The following is a 6,000-nucleotide window of genomic DNA, read 5'->3' as shown; positions in this document are numbered from 1 at the left end:
ATTATTATTAAAAACATTTTAATTAAAATATATAATTTAATAAAATTCTTAATAATCAATATTCTTATATAAATTTACTAAAATCATAATATCCTTATACGATAAAATATAATTTAACATAATTATTATTAAAAATATTTTAATTAAAATATATAATTTAATAAAATTCTTAATAATCAATATTCTTATAACAAAAACTCAAAGTAATTTCCGACGGCTAAAATGTTAAGACTACAATTGTAATAGCATTACATGTTAGATCAGTAAACCATATAATAAAAGTATTGGCATATCAAACACTGCCTAAACCATGGAAAAATGACAAAAAAAAGTAACTGATTCCAAAGTATCTTAACAAATAAGCATTCTGGATTCACAACAACTACCACAGGCAAATGCAAAGATGGGAAACCCCCAGTTGGGAATGAGAAGTCATTGCTTGTGCATCCTCCATTTGCAATGTATTGTTTGGAGCTTGTTGATATACTTGAACCAACAATAGGACCATTTCCCATGGCTTTGGTTGAGTACACGTTCATGTTACATACTTTTTTGACTTTCTTCTCTTGTACCTTTACAAGTTTGAAATGACATTAGAAGTACCCAACAGGATGACAAGGTTAAATTTGTGTACCTTTAGCCATTGTGGGCATCATATACCTCTCAGAGCCTACAAGTCAAACAAATCTACGACTGTAGAAGCACCTTCATGAACACACAAACAAAGGATGACCAGCAGTCGGCCATGTAGAACTAATTGCATCTTAGATATACATCTTAATTTTGCGACGGGAACAAAAAGGAATAATTTTATGCAGTTTGTGCTGTTTCTCCTTTATCTTTTGTATCTCTCCACTTCATGGTATAAATAAGCTATCTTTCACTGTTCTTAAAAAGGTTTGTTTACTATGATTATAGATTATACTAGTATCAGATCTAAACAAGGACCAGTTCCATAAATCAAAGGTAGATTCCACAACTTCAATATATTAACCTACAATTTTGCTTTACACTTTTACAGTTTTATTAACTTACCAGACATTTTTTTCTGCTTCACATTATTTCTAGCAAATAGTTCATTCTTAAAAACAGCTTCAGAATTTTAAATTCATAAAAACATTGAAAAGTTCTCAAAATGTGAAATACTAACAAAACAAACACATCTACATAACAACCACATCTGCCCAACATAAAGTAATAATTTTAGCAAGACATATAAAAGGAACAAGGATATCGACATAATTAATATGGAAATTTATATGCATGACCAAATTAATGCATAACATACAGTTTACTGGACATGATCGTTCTTTAACTGAAAGAAGCAAGGTCAACATCTTACCAACTGTATATCCTGGCGCGAAACCCTTTTAACATCTCCAGTAGACATCCTTCATTCAAAGTACCAAAGAAGATATTAACCTAACACATATATACCTGTAATTATAAACTACCTTGCCAAGATTACCAAAACAACAAATCAGGCAACCTTGCATGCAGCACCATACCTGAAAATAAACACAATTTGACAACAAATACAAAAATATACATATTCAAGCATAAGTAAATTAATATCCTTATACGATTCACTCTTGCTCAAATAAACACAATTTGACAACAAATACAAAAATATACATATTCAAGCATAAGTAAATTAATATCCTTATACGATTCAATTGAATTTATACAAACAAAGAGAAAGAGATATCACTGAATCACCGATCACGTAAGGATTCATTTAGAACAAATTCGAAACACACTGTTATGGAACAAAATAGAAAGCCAGAAGAAAAGCAGAAAAAGAAAGGAGGACAGAAACAACAGAGAATGCAGAAGAAAATAGAAAAAATAGAGACAAAATAGCAAGGACGAGGAGAAAGGAAGAAGGGAGACGAAACAGATTTAATTCATCAAAAAAGCCTTAAAAAATACATAAAGAGGATTCAAATGAGAAACACAAATAACTATCGTTTGAATCGAACACAAGTTAGATAACAAGAAAGCATAAAAACAAACTGATCAACCAATTGATCAACCAAAATCAGCAGCAGCACAATGAAAGCAGTGTAATAGGGTAATCGTTCAAGATTCATACCTCAACAAAAACCAAACGCCGAGACCGGAGAGAAAAAAATGAAACAGTAGATTTCGGGTAAAGAAATGGGAGACCGAGAGAGAGAATCGGTAAAGAAATGAGATGAAATGATGAGGACAGAAAAAAAGAGAGGGTGGAGGACGATTTCGGGTAGGGAGGGAGGGTAAAACAGAGACTTGGGGAGGGAAGCCGGACGTAATGTGTAATACTCGATTTGGGAAGGGATTAGAGAAGCAGGGAATTTGGGGATTAGGTCGGGATTGTATTACGCGCGTAATACCTATTACAGCGAACCAAACGCCGGAATAGGGGCGTAATGTAATAGGCGCGTAATCGGGGCGTAATGGATTAGCTAATACACTGAACCAAACACGCCCTTAAGGTTTCACTATGCCACAATTTCATGTAGTCTGGAAGTAGATCAACGCAGTTGGTATCCCACCTACAATATATCATTCATGCAAATGGTCAATTCTCTCTATTATTCAATAAAAAACATTTACTTCTTATGATTTGAAGTAAAGGTGGATATATGTTTTGAATGACCTTTGGATTGCTCTTGTAAAGATTTCAAGTTCTTCATATATGCCATATGCATCATAAATATCATCCAAAATTGATAGGAGGCATGTCACCTTGGTCACAAAAGCTCTAGCAACCGCATAGTGGAGTTCAAAGTATGCACCCATCATCCAGAAATAACATTCCACCAATCTATCTCTGACAAAAGGAAAATTGGTCGCAACATCTAAACCTTTCCACCACCTAAAACAAGAAAGAAGAGGAAATTATGATACATATATTGTTAAGAAATGGCTTAAAATTGGTAGTGGATTGTTGTTGTTGGTAGTGGGTTGTTGGTGGTAGTGGATTAGTGGATGGTTGTTGGTGTCCATTTTCAACCACAAATCTTTGCCAAAGTTTTGGACAATTATGTCCTTGAACTCTCTTATAAATAGAGAGATTCATTAGCCATATTCATCATCCCAAACCAAGAGAGAGCAAAGCTTGTTCTTTGAAAGCTAGGATTTTAGCTTTCGGGTTTTCTATAGGGGTTGAGAGTTGTGAGGTTCTCGGGTTGTGTCTTGAGTGTAAAACACTTGTAATCTTCATCTTGTTATAGTGAAATTTCTTTTCGCCTCTGCCCGTGGACGTAGGCATTAAAGCCGAACCACGTAAATCCTTGTGTTCACTTTATTTTTCGTTCCGGTCAATTTACTTGTAGTCATATCGGAGTTCTCGAATCGATCCTTTCCGCAACAAATTGGTATCAGAGCGTAGTTGAAGGAGTGATAATATTTTCTGAATTGCCCTGTGACTGCAGCTTTGTCTGATCTTTCACATCAGGAAGAAAATATTATCATTCATTCAAAGGTTCCAAATTATGGCTACAAGTGTTTCATCGACTAAGTATGATGTCGAGAAATTTACCGGGAAAAATAGTTTCAGTTTATGGCGCATCAAGATGCGGGCAGTGCTGGTTCAACAAGGATTGCTAAAAGCATTGTCTGGTAAAGATAAATTACCAAGCACGCTTTCGGAAGAGCAAAAGGATGACATGCTAGAAAGAGCACATAGTGCTATTCTGCTATGTCTAGGAGATGAAGTGCTACGAGAAGTAGCGGATGAGAAAACCGCGTCCGGTTTGTGGCTCCGGTTAGAGAGCAAGTACATGACGAAGTCATTGACGAACCGGCTCTACCTCAAGCAAAGACTCTATGCCCTGAAGATGGAGGAAGGTACACCTGTTTCCCAGCACCTGGATAAATTCAATTCCATTATCATGGATTTGAATAATATCGATAACAAAATCGATGATGAGGACCAAGCAATAATTGTTTTGTGTTCTTTGCCTCCCTCGTATGAGAATTTTGTTGATACAATGATGTACGGTCGTGATGACCTGACTCTAGAGGAGGTGAAAAATGCCTTAAGTTCCAGTGAGTTGAGGAAGAAAATCACTGGTAAGGTGGTCGAAAACAATGAAGGCGAAGGCTTGGTTGCTCGAGGAAGATCCAAGGCAAAGGGTGGAAGTTCAAGTAAAAGCCATCCTAGATCGCAGTCCAAGAAGAGAATACAGTGCTACTACTGTAAGAAGTACGGGCACATGAAGGTAGATTGTCCGAAAAGGAAGGAGAAATCAGAATCACAGGAGCAACAAAATGATCGTGCGAATGTAGCTGATGCAGATTCTTCAAGTGATGCCGAGATCGTTCTTGCAGTATCCGACTCTTACGCTGGTGGGAGATGGATTCTTGATACGGGAGCTACATTTCATATAAGTACTTCGAAAGATGCATTCTCAACATACGAGAAGCATTCTGGTTCAGTACTAATGGGAAATGACCACGCATGTCAAGTCATGGGGATTGGCACAGTTCGTATAAAGATGTTTGACGGTATTGTTAGAACTCTAACTGATGTTCGGCACATTCCAGAAATGAAGAAAAATTTGATCTCTTTGAGTACGTTGGACAAGAAAGGCTTTCGGTACTCTGCTGAAGGTGGAGTTCTCAAGGTATTCTCGGGTGCTTTGACTGTGATACGTGGTAATTTGGAGCGGGGCCTTTACTTCCTCGATGGTTCCTCGGTTACAGGTGTTGCGGGAGTGTCATCATCAGATGATCTAGATTCTGACACCACGAAGTTATGGCATATGCGGCTCGGGCATATGAGCGAGAGAGGCTTATCGGTGCTAAGCAAACGAGGATTATTGTCTGGGCAGTGTACAGGAAAGTTGAATTTCTGTGAGCACTGCGTCTTCGGTAAGCAGACTCGGGTAAAGTTCAGCACTGGGATTCACAAGACAAAAGGCACAGTGGATTACTTCCATTCTGACCTTTGGGGGCCTTCTCCGACAATTTCTAAAGGTGGTTACAGATATCTGCTTACCTTTATCGATGATTACTCGAGAAAGGTTTGGGTGTATTTTCTGAAGAGCAAGTATGAGGTTCTCATCAACTTCAAGCAATTTAAAGCTTTGATCGAAAATCAAACAGGAAAGAAGATCAAGCGATTCCGGACGGATAATGGCTTGGAGTTTTGCTCAGGTGAATTCAATGAGTTCTGCAAAAATGAAGGAATAGTGAGACACCGCACTGTTCGTCGAACACCACAACAAAATGGAGTTGCAGAACGCATGAATAGAACTCTCTTGGAGCGAGCTCGTTGCATGCGATCAAATGCTGGGCTCGGTGAAGAATTTTGGGCTGAAGCTGTTAATACTGCTTGTTATTTGGTTAACAGATCTCCGTCAACAGCTATTGAGCTGAAGACTCCTGAGGAAGTATGGTCTGGTTCTCCTGCTGATTACTCTGGTTTAAGAGTGTTTGGCTGCCCTGCGTATGCTCATGTAAATGAGGGAAAACTCAAACCGAGGGCGAAGAAATGCATATTTCTTGGATACGGCCAAGGGGTGAAAGGATACAGGTTGTGGTGTCCTGATCCGGTTTCGTCCAAGTTCATCATCAGCAGAGATGTGACTTTTGATGAGTCATCCATGCTTCGATCCACCACAAATTCCCGGGAAAAGGAGGAGTCAGATAGAATGGGAGATCACGGTGTTGAGAAGCAGGTGGAGTGTCAGGTGGACGCTCCAATTCCTACGGAAGGTACTTCAGTCCAGGATGATCAAGTTGAGGTGCAAGATTCCGATGAAGATGAGTCACCTCAAGAAAAACCATATAGCATTGCCACTGGAAGAACGAAGAGACAAATCAAACCAAATCCGCGTTACGCTAATCTGGTGTCTTTCGCGCTCAGTGTGGCGGAGTCCATTGGTATAGAACCTTCCAGTTATAATGAGGCTGTCACGTGTGATGAGTCGGCACAGTGGGCAATTGCTATGAGTGAGGAGATAGAATCTCTTCACAAGAACCATACTTGGGAGTTGGTTAAGCCGCCAA

General features: G+C 38.6%; 1 long non-coding RNA gene across 3 annotated transcripts; it reads right to left on the bottom strand.

Moving 5' to 3' along the window:
- Nucleotides 1-225: 225 nt before the first annotated feature.
- LOC121209379 (uncharacterized) lies at nucleotides 226-2,531 on the bottom strand. Of its 3 annotated transcripts, none has more exons than XR_005904498.1 (2): nucleotides 2,096-2,531; nucleotides 226-1,508 (listed from the first exon to the last, which is right to left on the bottom strand). It is a non-coding gene; the product is annotated as an uncharacterized lncRNA (long non-coding RNA). The 3 variants fall into 3 exon arrangements; XR_005904497.1 differs by having other exon boundaries at nucleotides 226-1,422; XR_005904499.1 differs by having other exon boundaries at nucleotides 226-1,391.
- Between the last annotated feature and the right edge of the window lie 3,469 nt (nucleotides 2,532-6,000).

Source organism: Gossypium hirsutum, chromosome A11 (genome assembly GCF_007990345.1).
Source record: "Gossypium hirsutum isolate 1008001.06 chromosome A11, Gossypium_hirsutum_v2.1, whole genome shotgun sequence".
Lineage (NCBI taxonomy): Eukaryota > Viridiplantae > Streptophyta > Magnoliopsida > Malvales > Malvaceae > Gossypium > Gossypium hirsutum.
This window is presented reverse-complemented; position numbering and strand designations above follow the sequence as displayed.